The 22,299-nt window shown below is 41.1% G+C and overlaps 1 protein-coding gene and 1 pseudogene across 3 annotated transcripts in view; both read right to left on the reverse strand.

Annotated features, from left to right (window-relative positions):
- Positions 1–22,299, reverse strand: part of ETFA (electron transfer flavoprotein subunit alpha) — a 102,372-nt gene that overhangs the window by 33,034 nt on the left and 47,039 nt on the right. The window lies entirely within an intron of this gene.
- Positions 1,720–12,338, reverse strand: LOC126960032 (tyrosine-protein kinase receptor TYRO3-like; annotated as a pseudogene). Its single transcript, XR_007727692.1, has 2 exons — positions 10,100–12,338; positions 1,720–10,043 (listed from the first exon to the last, which is right to left on the reverse strand). The product of XR_007727692.1 is annotated as a tyrosine-protein kinase receptor TYRO3-like (transcript).

Genomic DNA, 22,299 nt, shown 5'->3' on the forward strand with positions numbered 1-22,299 from the left:
TAGGAATGATTTCTTAAACAAGACACAAAAAGTACATATCAAAAAGGAAAAAAATAAGTTGAACCACATTAAAATTAATGCTCTATCAAAAGGTATTATTTTTTAAAATGGGAAAGACAGACATAAATGAAAGAAAATGTGTGCAACACACATAACCAATAAAAGATGTGTATCCAGAATACATAAAGAACTTCCAAGAATCAGCCTGTCCAACATGGTGAAACCCCATTTCCACAAAAAAATATACAAAAATTAGCCAGGTATGGTGGAGGGTGCCTGTAGTCCCAGCTACTCGGGAGGCTGAGGTGGGAGAATTGCTTGAACCCAGGAAGCGGAGGCTGCAGTGAGCTGAGAGCTGAGATCACGCCACTGCACTCCAGCCTGGGCAACAGAGTAAGATCCTGTCTCAAAAAAAAAAAAAAAAGAACTTCCAAGAATCAATAAAAGATAATTTAATAGAAAAATGAGCAAATGGTATTAACATTAAATATTCAAAGGGGAAAAAACCATAAATGGATATTTCACATATGAAAAGATATCTCACTAGTAATCACAGAAAAGCAGATAAAAAGCATAGTGAGATTTCATGCCCATCAGGCCAGCAAAACTTTTTTTAAATTGTGCTAAAATATATATAACATAAAATTTACCACAGTAATCTTTTTTTTTTTGAGACGGAGTTTCGTTCTTGTTGCCCAGGCTGGAGTGCAATGGTGCGATCTTGGCTTGCCACAACCTCCACCTCCCAGGTTCAAGTGATTCTTCTGCCTTAGCCTCCAGAGTAGCTGGGATTACAGGCATGTGCCACCACGCCCAGCTAATTTTGTATTTTTAGTAGAGACAGGGTTTCTCCGTGTTGGTCAGGCTGCTCTTCAACTCTCGACCTCAGGTGATCCACCCGCCTCGGCCTCCGAAAGTGCTGGGATTACAGGCGTGAACTACCGTGCCCGGTCCATGGTAATCATTTTTAAATGTATAGTTCTGGGACACTAAGTACAGCTACCTTGTTATGAAACCATCACCACCCATCTTCAGAACTGCCGTTTATCTCAAGAACTGCAAAAGTTTTTTTAAAATTGTAAATAACCAAAGTTCAGAGAGCTGTTAAAACTGTTAGTAAATATAAGCTGGAGGCCGGGCGCGGTGGCTCAAGCCTGTAATCCCAGCACTTTGGGAGGCCGAGACGGGCGGATCACGAGGTCAGGAGATCGAGACCATCCTGGCTGACACGGTGAAACCCCGTCTCTACTAAAAAATACAAAAAACTAGCCGGGCGAGGTGACGGGTGCCTGTAATCCCAGCTACTCGGGAGGCTGAGGCAGGAGAATGGCGTGAACCCGGGAGGCGGAGCTTGCAGTGATCTGAGATCCGGCCACTGCACTCCAGCCTGGGCGGCAGAGCGAGACTCCGTCTCAAAAAAAAAAAATAAATAAAAATAAAAAAATTAAAAAAAAAAAAAATATATATATATAAGCTGGAATAACCACTTTGGAAAACAATTTGTCAAAATCTGGTAAAGCTAGATTCTCTACAATTAGCAATTTCACCCCAAGGCATATTTCTTTAATAAAACACTAACATACAAGGAAACATTATTAATAATCTTCATGGTAACATTATTTGTAAGAAATTATTGACTACTTAAATAAACAACCATTAGTAAAAAAATAGGTAAAGTGTGATAAATTCATATAACAGAATACCATACATAAATGAAATACAAATGAAAAAAATGCTACCTGCATTAACACAGATGAGTCTCACAAATACAAGATGAATTGAAAAAATAAAGAACATGTATAGGACATTACTATTGATAATTTCAAAAATATACACAATAACATTATATATCAGTGCTCCCCAACTTTTTTATACCATGGCACACAGAAAATAACATTTGTATCATACACAAACAAGGCTGGTCATAAAAGCCACTGTTCCAAAGGCTGAGAGGATCAACATCTGGTATGCCTCTAAATCATTCATCATACTCATATTGAAAATCTTAGCTACATACTGCTTAGGGATCTGTAGATATGTAGTAAAAGTAAAAATGAAATATCTTGAAACAATAATAAATTTAGGATAATGGCTACTTTTTTTCTTTTTTTTTTCTTGCTCTGTTGATCAGGCTGGAGTGCAGTGGCACAATCATAGCTAACTGCAGCCTTCATCTCCCTGGCTCAAGTGATCCAATTCATTCAGTCTTCCGAGTAGCTGGGACTACAGGTACATGCCACCACACCCAGCTAAATTTTTTTTTTAAGTAGAGAGGAGGTCTCGCTATGTTGCCCAGGCTGGTCTCAAACTCCTGAGCTCACATGATCCTCCTGCTGCAGCCTCCCAATGTGCTGGGATTACAGGTGTGAGCCACCCACTGTGCCCAGCCAGTAATGGTTACTTTTGAGGGGAGGAAAAAATGTGTATTAAAGGAAGAGTACACAAGGGTTTTCAACAGTACTGTAATATTGTTTCTTAAATTCAGGGATGAAAACATTAGTGTTTATTATTTCTATATAAATTATATATTTATATTTTCATAAATTTATATATAAACTTTTAAATAAAAAGAAAAGAATGGGAAGGAAAAGGAATACAGCAAACCTAAGCTACATTTTCAAGCTTAGCCTAGCAAGAGAGGTGAAAGGGGCAATAGGTAATGGGGAAAAGAAGCTGCTGGGCAGATACAGGGTTTTCTTCTTAAGACTATAGAAAAGGGGCCAATAGAGAAGGAGAGACTCTGATCCGGAGGATGGAGTAACTAATAGAACACTGTCTCAAAGAAGGTACAAAATGATGGGGCCCAGAGGATAAGCAGACATATTAGCAAAATTAAAAAGGGAGGCCCTCTTTTTTATCTACATGTAGATACGCTGGATTTTTGTATCGCTTTGCTTATGTAGAAAGTACAATAAGTTTACTTGTGAAGTAGAAGGAATGGTCAGTTTCTGAGAATAAGATAATGATACCAAGTAAGGGGTTTTAAAAGGGGTGGCAATTTAAAATAAAGTAGTTGAAATACTAACAGATGACAAAAATCAGAATTCAGTTCCCACAGACACAGTTGTAGAGAACTATCTGAGGCTATGCAATTCAACAATTTTCTCTGGACAGTAGTTCTGATAATGTGCTCAGGGCTCTAGTCATTCTGCAGAGGTGTCGTACAGACTCTCTCAGGAAAATGAGACAGGGTGAGAGCTGAGCTAGTAGCACTCTAGATATACCACCCCACTTCAACTCCACTTTTTCCCATATTATACATGGGGCTTCCTGATAAAATTTCCTTTGAAGAAGGGTTCTACAACTAGATCACTAGTCACTACCCTAGAATAAGCCTGAACAGCAGATACAAAATCACATAATTTCTGCCTCTCACGAAAATGTGCTTAATATTAGGCAATTTGCCTACACTGAGGGACATTATTAAAAACGCAGTCCTATGAAACCACTATCTTATTTACAGTAAAGGTATTGTTGAGGATGCCAATCAACAGAGCCTTCTTTATAAGGACTCAAGGGATATATCTCTCTCTCTGATCTTGATACCAGGCCAAATGATACTTCCCATGTGCCATTTAGTTTGCTTTTACGTTGGGACACTGTAAATCAGGGCACTGATCCTGTTGTCCAATATGAATTGGCTTCTAAAAACCAAATTTACAGCCCACATCTAGCAAACAAACAAGACCATATAGAATCTTTTTTTATTAAGGTCACTTTATTTTTATGTAATTAAAGACAGGATCTCACTTTGTCACCCAGGCTGGAGTGTAGCGGCACAACTACAGCTCACTGCACCCTTGAACTCCTGGGTTTCCTTCTACTTCACTAGTAAACTTATTGTACATTCTACAACTCAGCCTCCAGTGCTGGGATTATAGGCATGAGCCACCTCACACAGCCAGAATTTTTATTTACACTCTCTCACCTCATTTCAATCTATCTTTCTAGCCTTTATCTTTCACCTGAATTTTCTCAGGATGACTCAAACTGCTACCCACCATCACTACAGATAAGGCAGAGTTTGGCTGCCACAGGTAGAGACACAGCGGGCAGGGACAAGAACACTGAGAAAGCCTCACTCTGAGGCCCAAGTGCAGAGGATCTGCCTAAGACTGAGACTAAATAAGAACCAAGAACCATCCCTTACCACAACCATATAACTTAAGACTAAACAGATGACAACGAAACACAATACTTGGCCCTAAAGTGGATTCTGTATTAGGCTAACTGATAAAACTGGAGTATTCCATTAGAAAATAAAAACTCGGAATCAGAATATGAAGTGACAAAATTGGAATATGGCATATAAATGTGTTTTGGTTATATAAGAGAACATTTCTATTCTTAAGAAATACATACAGAGGTCTTTAAGGGTAAAGGGCTATAAATGTTACTATCAACTAGTTCAGAAAAAATGTATGTATACACACACACACACAGAGTACATTTTTTTTTTAAAGAGACGGGGTCTTGCTGTATTATGCAAGCTGGAGTGCAGTGGCTGTTCATAGGCATGATCATAGTGTACTACAGTCTCTAACTGCTGGCCTCAAGCAATCCTCCCACCTCAGTCTCCTGAACAGCCAGGACTATAGACATAGACATACATCACGGTGCTCAGCTATACCGCTTTTAATTTTCAACTTTTTATAAGTCTGAAATCATTTCAAAATAAAAAATAAAGAGAAGTCTTTGTTACAATAGTAAGCTATGAATTGACTAGTGTTTTCCTATCACTGGGTCTGAATTCTTACAGGGAGCATGAATCCATAAGCATACCAGGAACTGTTCTATAATCTTTCATATTCACATGTAAATTATTGTGAATGACCCAAAAAAGCATTTAAAAAACAAAATTCACAGCATCCTTTGACTATTACATATGTTTTTCAAATTATTAAAATATTATTTTGTGAGGATAACCAAATCTGACTTTATGTGCCCTTACTTTATGAAGTAGGGAACTTTTTACTACTGATCATCAGAAACAGCAGTGCTGATGATGCTTTCCACAGCTATTACAAAGTGGCAAAAAAACGAGAGGATCTTCCAACAATATAAGTTGAAAGGAAAGTAGAAAACGAAATCAAGCTTTAAGAGATTCAAGAAGCTTCAATGGTAGGGAAAACAGACCCAAATTAAATAAGGATAAATGAAAGTACTGTGTTCAGCTTTAAAAACAAAGAAATACTGAATTATTACTAGACAAAGGAGATGTGGTTTAATAGCAGGCAATTCAAGTGGGGGAGGAGAGATTCTGGATGGCCACAAGTGTAATTCTTGCCAACAGTGGGATATGGCAGCCAAAAACCTAATGCATTATTAAGTAGCATTAATTAAGATATTATTTAGGGAGATAATAATCCAACTCTGCACTAGTCAGAGCACAAGTGAAGTAATGCATTCAATTCTGGGCCTCAGGACTCCTGGCTTACAGTCCTGAGGGAATAGCTGTATCAGACCAATCCTCCTGCTGAGAACAACTACAAAACCTGGTTAAAACACAGATAGCAACTGTTTAAGTACAACGGAGATCAACTTAGACAGGCAGCATTGAAGGAGCCGGGATTCTGTAAGGGAGGGAGGCACACTGAAATGAGCCCAGCATATATCTCTATTTCCTCCCTTGGGGCATTTGCAGATTCCCCACGGGGATAAAAGCCAATCCAAAAAGGAGATACTTTGGATAGAAATCTGCAGTTACTGGTTGAGTAAACACACAAAAGACAGTATTCGTGACTGCCAAACCAGCTGGAAAGTGAGGGAAAAATTCCAGAAGAAGAGAACCACAGGGAGAGAACCACAAACTCTGCACATACACTCCACTCAAAACTCTGGCTGATCCCCGCATTAGGCATGTATGAGGTGAGCTCTATACTGTCAGGCTAAGACTAAAAGAACTGAACATAAGGAGATTGAGTCTGGAATTTGAGTTCAGCCAAGTTAACTGCCTGCTAAAACACAAAGTTAATATTCTTAATAGGAATATAACAGAATCCATAATCTCTACAACATATTCAGTGTCTCTACAATATATTACAAAACTATTAGACAACCAGCAATTCTCCAAATATGGTCAGGATAACCCTGAGAGCCTCAAGACCCTTTCAGGGATTCTGCAAAGTCAAACCTATTTTCATAGCAATACTAAGATGTTATTTACCACTTTTTTCTTTCATTCTCTCACAGTGTACAGTGGAGTTTCCCAGAGGTGCCAGGACTTTTAAAGAAACCATCACTCTGATGGCTAACAGAATGTATGCATCTCTATTTTTATGTTTCCTAAAAGTTTTTACGGTATAGTTGGTTTTAGGTATAAATTTGTGTGTATATAGGGATTAACTTAGTTTGTTCTCAGGACAGTACAGCAGTGTGTGTTCTTATAGTTATAACTGCTATAATTTCTACAATTTCATTATTGTTCAATAAACCAATGTTTGAAATACCAAAGGTTTCCTTGTGCCTGCAAGGAAACATAAGAAATACACTCTGTTGTCTTACATGGCAATAACATTTACATTTTTTTAAACTTTTATTCATTTTTAAATTTCTCTAAAACTATTCTATTTTTATAATATTTATACTGAAATAGAGAAGACTAACTTTCTCAACCCATAGCTGCAACAACCATGTCTAAAGATGCTGAAAAAGATGAAACCAATAGCAGAGTTTTCTAACTTATGGAAAAGAGAAATATAGTCTAAAAATACTGTGTAAAATAAATGAAAATATGATAAAAGTTATCTTTCTCTTAGCTTTACAGATGCTAATAATTTACCTTACTCTATCTCATGCAAAGGAAGTGATGACTATTTTGAAAACAAACATTCAGAGTTCAGAGAAAACTAAATAGGATTTTAACATAAATGTCATGAGTTTAAGAGCCAAAAGCTATTATTTTAGCTTTTCAAGCAAGAAAAGAAAAAGGTCACTGAAGCATCTTAAGTTATCATATTTCATTGGTTAGAGAAGTATAGTTGCTAAGAGACTAACAGAGGTGACATTGCTGAATTCCTGCTTTGAAAACTCAGGAAAACAAACTATGGCACTGTCACATTCCAGTGGTACAGTAACTTGCTGAATAAAATATTTAGCTGTAAACATGAAGACAGCATCTCATCTGCAAAACTGTACTTTTGCCTGACAAGTCTATAGACATGACTGCGTTTCCTGCTTTACTTCTATTGTCTAGTACTGATATCAAGTAATCATTGAAGAATATTTTTACATGAATCCTTGGCAATGAACACAAGTGGTGATGAAATACTCAAAGTGTTAAATAGCTTTTTGGAATCCCATGGTTTATTTTGGAAAAACCGAATTGACATTTGCACTGATGATGTGAAAATGACAGTGGGTAACACTGCCTTAGTAGCAGTTTCAAGGCAGTGGCACCAAACTCACTGCGTTCTTCATGGCCACATACTCACAGTTGTTTGTTTTGTTTTGTTTTTTTAAAGCCACTTTCACCTAAGGTCCTTGATAAAGCAGTAAGAATTATTAACCTTGGCCAAGCATGGTGGCTCACACCTGTAATCCCAGCACTCTGGAAGGCCAAGACAGGTGGATCACATAAGGTCAGGAGTTTGAGATCAGCCTGGCCAACATGGTGAAACCTTGTCTCCACTAAAAATACAAAAATTAGCCGGGCATAGTGGTTCACACCTGTAATCCCAGCTACTCAGGAGGCTGAGGCACCAGAATCACTTGAACACGGGAGGCGGAGGCTGCAGTGAGCTGAGATGGTGCCACTGCACTCCAGCCTGGGCAATAAGAGTGAGACTCCATCTCAAGAAAAAAAAAAGAATTATTAACGTTATTAAATCTTGACCTTGGAGTACATGTATCTTTAATATTCTGTGTGACAAACTGTGAAGAATGTAGAAAACACTTCCACTTAATACCAAAGCACAATGGGTTGTCTCGAGGGAAAGCACCTGTTTAATAGTTTGAGTTGCAAGCTGAACCAGGTACTTTTTTCATGAAACACAATTTTTACTTCAAAGAAAATCTGACAGACATTTGCATTTTTTGCAGGTATCTTACTGTGAATAAAGTGACCTCATCAATTCTGAAACAACAACTGAAAGTATTTCTTATCAAGGACAAAATTTGAACTTTTAAGTGAAAAATCAGAATTCTAAAACACTTGTACCGATGACTACGAGCTTTGAAGATTCTTCTAACAAGATGAGTGATGCACCACATAACAACATTTTTTGGTCAACAGTAGACTGCATATATAAGGGTGGTCCCATAAAATTATAAAGAATCTGAAACATTCCTATCGCCTTAGTGATGTCATAGACGTAACATCATAGCACAACATATTAACTTTTCTATGTTTAGATACACAAATAACATTTTACAATTGCCTACAGTATTTAGTACAGTAACATACTATACAGGTTTGTAGCCTAGCAGCAATAGGCTACCCCATATAGCCTAGGTGTTCAGTAGACTATGACATCTAGGTTTGTGCAAGTACACTCTATGATGCTCACACAATAACAAAATCGTCTAATGACACATTTCTCAGAATATATCCCTATTGTTAAGTGATGCCTGCCTATATTAATGAATGTGACTTTTTTTTTTTTTAAAGTCTTCAATTTTATTTGTTTTAAACAGCAACTAACAGCTTGGAAATGTCCCTAACAGCTAGGACCCGCCCCATGCATTCCAGAGGTTCCCCCACCAAGGCTGGGGTCCAGGTTCCAGGAACTCCTCCTCATTAGGCCTGATTTCTCTCTGGAGACTTGGGACAAAAAAGCCTGTGCAGTTAGAGGGGAAGTTGGCACTAAAGGTCACCATTTAGAAGAGTTGGGCTCAGACACAGCTGCCTTTGCTAGTCTTAGGATATTCTGAGATTTGGTAGCGTGCTCAGATTGTGGGCATGGAGAGGGGCTCCTGAACTCCTCTCCAGCCTCACTTGCTCCTGGGCAAGCCTCACAGCACCCTTTCCTCTTGCTGGCTCAACATGCTGCCTTTGGAAGAGCGGTACCTGATAGTCTGGGTGCTCCAGCATGCCTTTGTGTGACCCGGTCAGTTGCAGGGAAGCATGCTCCCCTCAACTTTTCCTGGCCTAGGCGGGGTGTGGAATCAGAAAGGTGATAAAGATTCAGACCTGAGATACCCACCCCTTACCAACCCTCACCTAAAAGTGAGTATTACAAGGACATCATTTTGTGACTTGGAGGGGCAAACCTGGGTATTTAAATCCAAAGGTGGTAACAGCTGGGCCCCCAGGCTGGAGGCAGCTCAATGCATGCACTTAAGCAGCAGGGGCAGCTCAGCAGGACGGTAGGGCCCACAGGGCTGGACCTGGACCGCCCACTGCCATCCACACGCATAGTAACCATGGAAACATAACCACCCTGCTCCTGCCAGCTGCCTGGGTTCAGACAACCAGGACTGGCCCACTTCCATCAAGCCAAATCCTAAACTGATCAGGCTGGCCACAGAGTGGTTGCAGGAAGAACTGGGATTGGGTGATTTGGTCAGTCCAGGCTTCCCAGCACAGCTTGGGAGGACTACCACAGGAGCTTCCACACCTTGATGTCTGGGCTGGGGTCAGACAGGGCTTAGGCAGCCAGCATAGAGGCCATCAGAGCTGGCCAAATGGTCCCGATGCCCTCTGCCTGTGAGCTAACAGCTACTGTGTGGCTGCTGCCCTTGCTGCTGCAGCAAAAGCCTCTGTGTCTCATTGAGGGGACTCTGGCTGGTGCTCTGCCTGCCCTGGCTGCTCAGCCAGTCCTCCAGGGGTGAGGATGTATCAATAGTCACTGGGAGTGCCACCCACTGCTCCCATGCCACTGCCATCCCCAGCTCCACTATAGGGCTGATCCCCGCCAGGCAGCTCCAGGCTGCCTCCTGCAGTGGGCTCCTCGGCTCTCTTGATGTTGATGTATAAGGGGTCCTGGCTGGCGGATAGCACAGACAGCTGGCCCAGAATGCTCTCCAGTTTCATTCGCAGACAAGTAAAGCTTGGGCGCTGCTTGGGGTCAGCACTCCAGCACTGGTACATGAGATCATACAAAAGGTCATCTGAAGGCCTAAGCAGCCCTTGGCTTGGATGGAGTGGGAGTGTAAGAAGTCCTCCATACACTCTGGAAGTTGTTTCAGGTGGTTCCCGCCAATGAGGTAGTTGTAAATCTCAGCGTTTTTGATGCCAGCGTATGGCGTCTGCCCACGTGTCATGATCTCCCACGTGGTCACTCTGAAGGCCCACACATCACTGTGCACAGTATACAGGTTGTCAGACAGCTCTCCAGGGCCAGCCACCTGACAGGCAATTTGGAGGCACAGCCCTGACGATAGTAGTCCCCGCTGTAGATCTTCCAGGAGAGTCCAAAGTCAGCCACACACACTGTCATGTCCACTGCCAGCATGCAATTCCGAGCGGCCAGGTCTCAGCGGATGAAGTTCCGAGAGCTCAGGTACTCCATGCTGCAGGCAATGTCCACCATGAACCGGATCAGGGTAAAGGGGTTCTCCCCAATCTGGGAGGTGAGCAGGAAGGTGTGCAGGTCCCCATGCTTCATGAACGGCAAGATGACCATGGGGATGGGGTGACAGCCTTTAGCCCTGCTCCAGAGGCTCACCCCAACAAGTTTGGCCACGTGTGGATGGTCAAACTCCTTCATGCAGGCTGCTTCCCTGAGGAACTCTTCAATGTCGCTTCAGGCAATGACGTCAGCTTTCAGCATCTTTCACAAAGGAGCCATCCTCCTGCTTCAGCTGGGCCTACCGCACTGAACCACACTCTCCTTTGCCCAACATCTGGCCAGGGTGAACTGCTGCTCTGGGCTGAGCACATCCTTGTTTTTCCTTTAGTCCACTGTTGATGCTCAAGCTGTCCAATGTGGCCTCGATGCACTCGGGCCTTTCTCGATTGAAGGACTGGGCTGCCCGGAAGTAAACAGATGGCTCTCCCCGGGCCATGACACAGTCAAAGCCTTGCCCAAACCGTGTCTCTTTCCGTCTCTTTCGAAGCAGGATGAGGGCCAGGGCAGCAGCCGTCACCAGGGCCGTTAGCACACCAAGGACCACAGGTACCCAGGATGTGCGGCTGTGAGGAGGGCCCTGCTGGCCTGCATGGTCATGAGAAGAGACCACCAGTGGCTGACTCCACGGTCCACAGCCAACTGCACTGGAGACGCACACACGTATGATCAGGTTCTTTTGGGTATCCCAGCCTGTCAAATTGGTCCTGCTCCCTTCCACTGTCAGCTCATCCTGGGTTCCACTGTCTTGAACCCAGGACAGTTTACAGGGTCCCAGGGGGCCTTCCAAAGGGCCCTTGGGGATCACTTCTTCCCACTCCAAGATGAGGCCTGAATCTGTGCAGATGGCATGGGGGTTTTGGGGAGTGCTGGCTGCGGCCAGACCCTTGGTCTGAAAGGGCACCCAGTCAGCATAGGGAGAGGGCCCCAAGGCATTGGCACAGTGCACCCTGAGGCTGTAGCTGATGGCAGGCACCAGCTCCCGGAGCAGGCAGGTAAAGGGGGCCACAGGGACCACAACAGCCAGGACTTTCCCAGCCTCCTGGGGCCTGTGTTACCTGAACTGTACAGGACTATAGCAGGGCTCAGCCATCAGCACTTGGCATCCAGGCCACACTAATGTTGCTGCTGGAAAGCTTTGTCACGGTGATGATGAAGGGGGCTGCAGGCAGTGCTTGAAGGTGAACAGTGGCTATGCGAGAAGAGGCCAGGCATTTTAGGTTGTGAGCTTCACAGGAAAACATGGGTGCTCTGGGTCACCCCTGTTACATTTAAAACAGATGGAGAGGGAGCGGGTCTCCCGATCTTGATAGTTTCTCTCCACCAGACAATGGTAACAGCTTCAGGGGGACCCACAGCCTTGCAAGACAGTTGGAAAGGGGCATTGGGTGGCACTGCCAGATCTTTTGGCTCCACTGCGAAAAGTGGCACACCTTCTACCATGAGCCACATTGGCTGGGAGATCTTGGTTTCGCCCCCATTCTCCACCTGGCACCAGTACTGGCCGCGTCAGAGCGCTCCACTGACTTCAGGCTGAGGAAGTCGATCCAGTGCTGCTTGCTGACTGGGGTGTACAACTGGTCCAAGTTCTGGATCACAGGCCCATCCTTCACCAGCTGGATGTCAGGCTCCTCCATTCCCTCCACGCTGCAGTTGAGCTTCACCAGCTGCCCCTGAGCCACTGTCAGCTTCACCAGGGCTCTGTTGAGCTTCGGACCTGCAGCCCCAGACCTGCAGCAGCAGAGAAGCCAGAGCTGCCAATGGCAGCCCCAGCGGCGGCAGCAGCAGCGGGAGCCCTGGCTGCCCCATGCTCCGCCTCAGCGCCATCTGTGGTGATACCACACCATGCCAGGCCCGGCCCGCGAGCGAGCAGGGAGGAGGGCTGAATGTGACTTTTTTTTTTTTTTTTTTTTGAGACAGAGTCTCGCTCTGTCTCTCAGGCTGGAGTGCAGTGGCCGGATCTCAGCTCATTGCAAGCTCCGCCTCCCAGGTTCATGCCATTCTCCTGCCTCAGCCTCCCGAGTAGCTGGGACTACAGGCGCCCGCCACCTCACCCGGCTAGTTTTTTGTATTTTTTAGTAGAGACGTGGTTTCACCGTGTTAGCCAGGATGGTCTCGATCTCCTGACCTCATGATCCACCCGTCTCGGCCTCCCAAAGTGCTGGGATTACAGGCTTGAGCCACCATGCCCGGCCTGAATGTGACTTTATATTGACAAATATGTCAACATTTGGAAGATCTTCATAACTCAGTAAACCCTTATTTTCTAAATGAACAATGCATAATATTACAAAGTGGTAAAATATTCACTCAGGCCAGGTGCAGTGGTTCAAACCTGTAACCCCAGCACTGTGAGAAGCCAAGACAGGTGGATCACTTGAGCCTAAAAGACCAGTCCTGAAATGATACAGATTTTGAAATTAGTACACAAGGATTTTAAAGTAGGTATTATAACCTACACTCAAGGATGTAAAGTAAAATACCTGTAATGGTCAAATAGATAAGAAATTAGAGAAATAAAAATTTTAAAAACAACCAAATGCAAATCTCAAACTAACAAATATAAAGCCTAGAATAAGAAAGTCCCTGGATAGGTTTAAAAGCATATTAAAATAATACAAGAGTCAGTGGCCCTGAAAATGGACCAAAAGAAATGATCCAAGCTATAGAGCAGAGAGAAAAAACAGGAAATAGAATCAACAGAACTCCAGCAATCGGGGAAAGAACATCAGGATATCTAAAATATGTGTAACTAGAGTCCCAGAACAAAACTGAGAAAAAAAAAATGAAGCAGAAAAAACAGTAACATAGAACGTCCCAAATGTGGTAAAAGGCATACATTTATAGATTTAAGAAGCTTGCTATCTGAAGCAGGACGAATACAAAAAGACACACTCCTAGGTATATCATAATCAAACTTTTTTTTTTTCTTTCTGGGGGGGGACGGAGTCTCACTCTGTCACCCAGGCTGGAGTGCAGTGGTGCGATCTCAGCTCACTGCAAGCTCCACCTCTCAGGTTCACGCCATTCTCCTGCCTCAGCCTCCTGAGTAGCTGGGACTACAGGCGCCTGTCACCATGCCCGGCTAATTTTTTGTATTTTTAGTACAGACGGGGTTTCACCATGTTAGCCAGTACGGTCTCGATCTCCTGACCTCGTGATCTGCCTGCCTCGGCCTCCCAAAGTGCTGGGATTACAGGCGTGAGGTACCGCACCCGTCCTACCATAATCAAACTTCTAAAGATCTATGATAAAGATAAAATCTTGAAAGCAACAACAAAAAAACACACAGAGGAACAATACAAACAATGGCTGAGCTCTCATTAGAAACAATGAAGACCAGAAGACAATGGAACTCAAAGTGCTGGGGGGAACTCTACCTGAAATTCTATACCTAAGAATAGATGTGTCAGGATGGCCCAGTAGGCACCAGATTCAAGCTATATTTAAAAAAAAACTTTCAGGAATGCAAGTGTAGCCAGGTGCAGTGGCTCACGCCTATAATCCCAGCACTTTTGGGAGGTCAAGGAGAGTGGATCACTTCAGCTCAGGAGTTTGAGACCAGCCTAGACAACATGGTAAAATCCCATCTCTACCAAAAATACAAAAAATTAGCCAAGTGTAGTGGCACACACCTGAAGTCCCAGCTACTGAGGAGGCTGAGGTGGGAGGGCTGCTTGAGCTTGAGAGGTGGAGGTTGCAGTAAGCCAAGATAGCACCACTGTGCTCCAACCTGGGTGACAGAGCAAGACCTCAAAAAAAAAAAAAAAAAAAAAATATATATATATATATATATATATATGAAAGTATAATAAATATATTTTTTCAGATTGGTGAAAATAGAATTCATTACCATCATACCAGTACTACGAAATATAAAGGACATGAAATGACCTAAGAAGGAAACTCAAGTCTTCAGATGGAACGAAGGCTACTAGAAATGGTAAATATATGGGGGTAATTTTTTGGGGGGTAGGGGGTGGGGAGACAGAGCCTCACTCTGGCACCTAGGCTGGAGTGCGGTGGCTCAATCTTGGCTCACTGCAACCTCTGTCTCGCAAGCTCAAGCGATTCCTCCACCTCAGCCTCCCAAGTAGCTGGGACTACAGGTGCACACCACTATGGTTAGCTAATTTTTGTATTTTTTTTGTAGAGACAGGGTTTCCCTGTGTTGCCCAGGCTGGTCTCTAACTCTTGGGCTCAAACAATCTACCTGCCTCAGCCTTCTAAAGCACTGGGATTACAGGCATGAGCCATCATGCCCAGCAGGGAGTAAATTTTTATTAAAGTGTACCTTTTTTCATATTTTAATTTCTTTAAAATACACATGAATGCCTAACATAAAAATTACGGCGTTGTACTGTGAGGTATAATGCAGATGACAAGTAGAGCATTAAGGTGAGAAATAAATGGAACCACAGTTGACCATGGATTTGAAATGGGCAGGTCCACTTATCTGCAGCTTTTCTTCTGTCTCTGCCATCCCTGAGACAGCAAGACCAAGCACTCCTCTTCCTCCTCAGTTTACTCAACATAAAGACAACGAGGATGAAGACCTTTATGATGATCCACATCCACTTAATGAACAGTAAATATATTTTCTCTTCCTTATAATCTTCTTAGTAATTTTCTTTTCTCTAGCTTATTTTACTATAAAAACATAATATATAAATACACAACATATAAAATGTGTGTTATAATCAACTGTTTATGTTATTGGCAAGGCTTCTGGTCAACAGCTATTAGTAGTTAAATTTAGGGGCAGTCAAAAGTTATACACAGATTTTCAACTGCATAGTGGGTCATTGGCCCTAATCCCCATGTTGTTCAAGGATCAATTGCATACGGTTCCAACATTTTACACGAATTAGTACAATATTAACTCTCTGTAGACCGTGAAAAGTTAAATGTGTTGTAATCCCAATAGAAATAACTAAAAAACAAAATAATGCAAAGAGGTATAGTTAAAAATCCAATAAAAGAATTTAAAATAACTGGTCCAAAATAGGGCAGAACAGGAGAAGCAGAGAAACAGAACAAAACAAAGTGAGTATACGAACAAAAACAGATGGGATTAACAGGATACAAACAGCAAAATGACAACTAAACCCAACTGTAAAAATTATTATGAATGATCACTTCCAACCAAGATGTAGTAACAGGAATTGAACGTACCCTTTGCCTGAAGTAACTGAAACACTGGACAAAACTTAAGAAACAATTGCTTTCTGACATTGGATATCAGGCAGCACAGATCCGAAAACCAGGAGAAACAAACAAGATGAGCCCAGTCAACTTAAGCAAGTTTCCAGGATACAGTTCATATTTAAAAGCACAATCTGAAAGGATCAAACTGTTTCTAAATAACTTCCACTGCATCCTAGAACAAAGCCATAAAAAAGAATAAAATCACATTAGCTGCAGCAACAGGGATAGAACTGGAGGTCATTATCTTAAGTGAAATAAGCCAGGCACAAAAAGACAAATATCACACCTTTTGACGTATATGTGGAAACTAAAAAATTAGGTCGCATGGAGGGAGAGAGTAGAAGGCCAGATAACAGAGATGGGGAAGGGTGAGTGGGAGCATGGGGGAGGATGAAGAGAGATGGGTTAAAGGGTACAAATATACATTTAGACACAAGGAATAAATCCAGTGTTTGACAGCAGAGTAGGGTGACGTTAGTTGACAAAAATATACTGCACTCAGGTGATGGACATCCTAAATACCCTGACTTCATCACCACACATTATATACATGTAATAAAATTTCACAGGTACTCCATAAATTTGTACAAATTTTAAAAATCTGAAATTTTAAAAATTTAAAGAAATATATATGGGAATACAAAAATATCTAGCATTCAGCAAGGGAGAATTTGCAATGTCTGGCATCTAATAAAAAATTACCAACGCATGCAAAGATGCAGTTAAATATGATCCATAATGAGAAGAAAAGCCAATTGATATAAATCCCCAAATGACAAGGATGAAAGAATTTGTAAATAGGGATATTAACAGTTATTATAAGTATGTCCCAGATGTCCAAGAAGGTAGAGAAAAGATTATAAATGTTAGGTAGCAAAATGGAAGATATAAAATGGTCCAAATCAAACTTCTGGAGATAAAAGCTATAATGTCTGTGATAAAAATATACTGGAAGGAATTAGTATAATTCCTGCAGAAAAAGAAAATTCGTGACTTGAAAATACAGCAAAAGAAACTATTCAAAGTGAAATACAAAGAGAAAAAAAATAAGAAAAAAATAGACCATTGATAAGCTGTGGAACAATTTAGGAGACCTAATATATATGCAATTGGAGCAGAAAAGCTATTTGGATTTTTTTAATTAAATCATAATCAAAAAATTTGCAAATTTGATAAAATTAAAACCCTACAGATCTAAGAAGCACAAAAAACCCCAAGAACAGGAAATAAGAAGGAAACTACAAGATGTATAAGTCAATTGCTTAACAAGTGATAAAGAGAAATTCTTAAAAGCAGTCAGAGAAAAACATAAATGACCTTAAAGCCCCAGCAGAAAAATCAGAGCTGAGGCTGTGCGCGGTGGCTCATGCCTGTAATTCCAGCACTTTTGGAGGCCAAGGCGGGTGGATCACCTCAGGTCGGGAGTTCGAGACCAGCCTGACCAAAATGGAGAAACCCCGCCTCTACTGAAAATTCAAAATTAACTGGGTGTAGTGGTGCATGCCTGTAATCCCAGCTACTCAGGGGGCTGAAGCAGGAGAATCACTTGAATCCAGGAGGTGGAGGTAGAGGTTACGGTGAGCCGAGATCATGCCATTGCACTCCAACCTGGGCAACAAGAGCGCAATTCCCTCTTAAACAAACAAACAAAAAAATCAGAGCTGGTCAGAATGGATTAAAAAAGCAAGACTCAACTATACATACCTATAAGAAACACATTTTAAATATAAAGAAAGATATACACTGAAAAGGACAGAAGAAGATACACTATACAACGAGTAAGCATAAGAAATCTGAAGTGTCTTTATTAATATCAAAGTAGACTTCAAGACAGAGTACTACCAAACATAAAGAGGAAAATTAGATAATAATAAAATAGTCAATTTATCAGGAAGACAGATCAATCATGAATGAATGTCCCAATATGAGAGTTTCAAAATATATCAAGCCAAAACTGACAAAACTAAAGTGAGAAACCGATAAAACCACAATCATAGTTTTTAATACCTTCTCCCAGTAAGTGACAGAACAACTAGACCAAAAAATTTGGTAAGGGCATAAAAGATGCAGAGTAGGAGTTGGCAAACTTTCTCTCTAAAGGGTTAGATAATAAATATTTTTGGTTTTGTCAGCTATAAAGTCTCTGTTGTTAACCACTCAATTTTTCTTTTGTAAAGCAAAAGCAGACATAGACAAAGAAGTATATGAAAGAGGGTGGGCGTGCTGGCTCATGCCTGTAATCCCAGCACTCTGGGAGGCTGAGGTGGCCAGATTGCCTGAGTTCAGGAGTTTGAGACCAGCCTGGTCAACATGGTGAAACCCTGTCTCTACTAAAATACAAAAAATTAGCCAGGCATGGTGGTGTGCACCCGTAGTCCCAGCTACTCAGGAGGCTGAGACACGAGAATTGCTTGAACCCAGGAGGCAGAGGTTGCAGTGAGCTGAGATCGCAGCACTGCACTCCAGCCTGGGTGACACAGCAAGACTCCATCAAGAAAAAAAAGGTAGTGTATGAATGAGTATGGCTGTATTCCAATAAAACTTTAAGTACAACAAGCTACAATCCAGACTCGTCCTGTTACCTAACACTTATAGAAGATTACATCCAACAACTACAGAATACATGTTCTTTTCAAATGCAAAAGGTATGTTCACCAACATAGAGCATATGCTGGATCATAAAATAAGTCTCAATAAATTTTAAGAGTGAACTATTATAAAATATGTTCTCTGACCACAATGAAATTAAATTAGAAACCAGTAACAGAAAGACCTCTGGGAAAAAACACAAATATCTAGAAATAAAACATTTCTAAATTAGAAAATATTTTGAAAAGAAAGATAAAACTGTATCAAAAGCTGTGAGCTGCAGCTAAAGTACTGTGAGGAAAATTTATAGCTTTAATATTTATATTTTAAAATAAGACAAATACAAAATTAGTAAAGTTCTACCTTAAAAGCCAGGTAAGCCCAAAGTAATTAGAAGAAAGAAAATAAAGAGCAAAAATCAATAAAATGAAAAAGAGACAACAGAAAAAATAAAGCTAAAAGTTCATTCATTGTTGGTACAGTTGCTCTGGAAAAGTTTGGCAGTTCCTCTAAACCAGGGTGTCCAATCTTTTGGCTTTCCTGGGCCACATGGAAGAAGTAGTCTTGGAACACATAAAATACACTAACGATAACTGATGAGCAAAAAAAAAACAAAAAACAAACAAAAAAAAACTCATAATGTTTTAAGAAAGTTTATGAATTTGTGTTGGGCTACATTCAAAGCCATCCTGGGCTGTGGTTTGGACAAGTTGCTCTAAAGGTTGAACACAGAGTTACCATGTGACCCAGCAATTTCACTCCTAGGTATATACATAAGAGAAATGAAAACATAAGTCCACACAAAAACTTGTACGCAAGTGTTCATAGCAGCATTATTCATAATAGTTAAGAAGTAAAAACACCCAAATGTCCATCAAATGATGGATAAATAAAATGTGGTATACAATGGAATATTATTCAACAGTAAAAAGAAGTGCTTTGACATAAATGAACCTTGAAAACATCATGCTAAATGAAAGAAATTAGTCACAAAAGACCAAATATTATATGATTCCATTTACATAAAATGTCTAGAATAGGCAAATCTGTAGAGACAAAGATTAGCAATTGCCTAGGACTAGGGGAGTTAGGAAGAAAATAAGTATGGGGTTCCTTTCACGGGTGATGAAAAAAATATTCTAAAACTGATTGAGGTAAAGATTGTACAACTCTGTGAACACCCTAAAAGCCAATGAGTTAAACACTTCAAACACTATGCATTGTATGGTATGTAAATTATATTTCAATAAAACTCCACCTCCCAAAGTGCTGGGACTATAGGCATGAGCCACTGTGCCCAGCCAAAGCTATTATTTTTGAAAGTTGGATCACTGAAAACATTTTTTAAAATTTTTATAAACTCCTAGCTACACTAATGAAGAGGGGAAAACAAAAAAGGGAAAAACACAAACTAATAAGAAATGAAAGAGGAAGTATCACTCCAGATCTTATATACAATAAAAGAAAAAAGGCAATATAAACAACTTCATCTAACACATTTGACAATTGTGTTAGAAATGGCTCAATTAGCAAAACTGACACAAAATAAAATGGAAAATCTGAATAGCCTCAAATCTATTAAAGGAACTGCATTCTTTGTCAAATGGTCCAAGAAAGAAAATGCCAGGCCCATATGGCTGCACTAATGAATTATAACAAACATTTAAGAAAAAAACAAAACACCAACCTTACACAAACTCATTCATAAAGCAGGAAGAAACATCTTCCAACCATTTTATGAAGCTAGCATAATGCTGATACCAAAACTCCAGTTATTTTTTTAAAAAGACAATTACAGCACATCCTGATAAAGGCAGATTCAAAAATTCTTAACACAGTATCAGCAAATCAAAACCAGCTATATATTAAAAGGATAACATGATGAACTACAGTTTATCACAGTAATTCAAGGTAGTTTAACATGAAAATCAAACAATATAATTCATCATATTAACAGAATAAAGTGTTGGGAGAAAAGCTGAGTGTTGGGAGAGAAGCTGAGGTAGGGCTTGCATGTCTGACATAATACAAAAGAGTCTTGGAACATGTCCAGGGTCCAGAGTCTAAAACCCCTCCTGGCCTTTGGAATGTGTCGAGACTTGCTGGCTCCTGGCTTCTAGCACTCCCATTATCTCAAGTAGCTATATGTTTCAAAGAAAATGCTACATCATCACAGCTGTAGCTCATTTGCTTGATACACCACTTCCTTTCAACCCCCACATCCTTACCACCTGTTTCTTTGATCACCAATAAATAGTGTGGGCTCCCAGAGCTTGGGGCCTTCACAGCCTCCATACTAGCATTGGCCCCCTGGTCCCACCTTCTCTCTTGTCTTTTCTCATTTCTTTGACTCCGCCGGACTTCACAGCCCCCACGGCCTGGTGTTGGGTCTGATCACCCTAACATTTGTGGTACCAACATGGGGCAACGAAGACCCCAGTGAAGGAACACTAGAGTACGTCAAAGTGGAGGACACATCGTCAGAGGACACCTGAGGACGACTGAAAGAAGCTTGGCGGGGAAGCTGAGCGCTCAGAAGAACCAGGGTAACAATGGGACAAAGTAAAAGCAAACATTCTGCTTACTTGAATTTCTTAAGGCATTTATTACGAAGGAGAGTGAAAGTTAGTACTCAGAATGTATCACTCTTTAGTACAGTAAAGCAGTTTTGCCCATGGTTTCCGGAACAAGGGACTATGGAATTGGATGAATGGGAGAGAACTGGAAGAGATTTTAAAAAGGCGTATAAAGATGGAGCAAAAACTCCAGTTTCCATTTGGTCAAAGTGGGCGCTAATAAAGGCAGCTCTTGAGCCATTTCAAACAGATGATGAGGCGGATTCAGATGAGGAAGGGGACAACAAGTGTAAAAAACTTCAGATTCTGAGTGTGAGGAACAGCTAACTGAAGGAGATTAAAGAAAAGAAAGGAAAACTTAAAAAAGTATGTTTTACTAGCACGTCAGCTCCACCTGCTGAATTAAGTGAATGGCCACCTCCTCTCTCCCCCTTACTGGGCAAGAAAATGAATTAGCTGAAAAACTTACTGCTCCTATAGTTGCAACATTAAAACCTGGAGCAACTGGTGGTGCTATACGAAATTCTATTTAAAAAGCTAGAGCTGAGGGAGACCCTGAAGCATGGCAATTTCCAGTTACTATAACCCAGCAAAGAGGACAGAATATAGCTAATTGGGCCACTTTTCCTTTAAGTTTTAAAGGAATTTAAGCAAGCCATTAGTCAATATGAACTGAACTCTCCTTTTGTGCAAACTTTGTTGAAAAATGTGGCTCTTGATAATAGGTTAATACCATATGATTGGGATACTTTAACAAAATCTGTTCTCACTTTGTCCCAGTACTTGCAGTTTAAAACCTGGTGGGCTAACTAAGCTCAAACTCAGGCAAGGGAAAACACACAAGTGCAGCCACCTGTGCCTGTTTCCGTTGAACAGTTAATGGGAGTTGGCCCTTAATTGGGGTAGATTAGAGAATCAAGCAGTAATGGAGGATGTTGCCATTGTTCAGCTGCGCTCTGTGTGCTTACGGGCATGGGAAAGGATAAATGTTACAGGAGAAAAATATCCTTCTTTCAGTTCTGTCTGACAAGGACTTAAAAAACCATATATTGATTTTATTGCTTGGCTCCAAGAGGCTGTGTATAAAGCCATAATTGATAAAACAGCTCAGGATGTTATAATACAGCTTCTTGCATACGATAATGCTAATGCAGAGTGTCAAACAGTTATTAGACACCTGAGAGGGAAGGCTCATTTAGCTGAATATATTAAGGCTTGTGATGCCATTGGAGGTAACTTACATAAGGCTACTCTTTTAGCTCAGGCTATGGCTGAATTGAAAGTAGGAAAGAATATGCCCTGTTTCTCAGGCTCTTGGTTTAATTGTGGGCAATTTGGACACACAAAACAGGAACATAGAAAAGGATATCAAAAGGAAAAACAACTACCATCAACCAACAGAAAAGTCTCGGTGTATG

Source organism: Macaca thibetana, chromosome 7 (genome assembly GCF_024542745.1).
Source record: "Macaca thibetana thibetana isolate TM-01 chromosome 7, ASM2454274v1, whole genome shotgun sequence".
NCBI lineage: Eukaryota > Metazoa > Chordata > Mammalia > Primates > Cercopithecidae > Macaca > Macaca thibetana.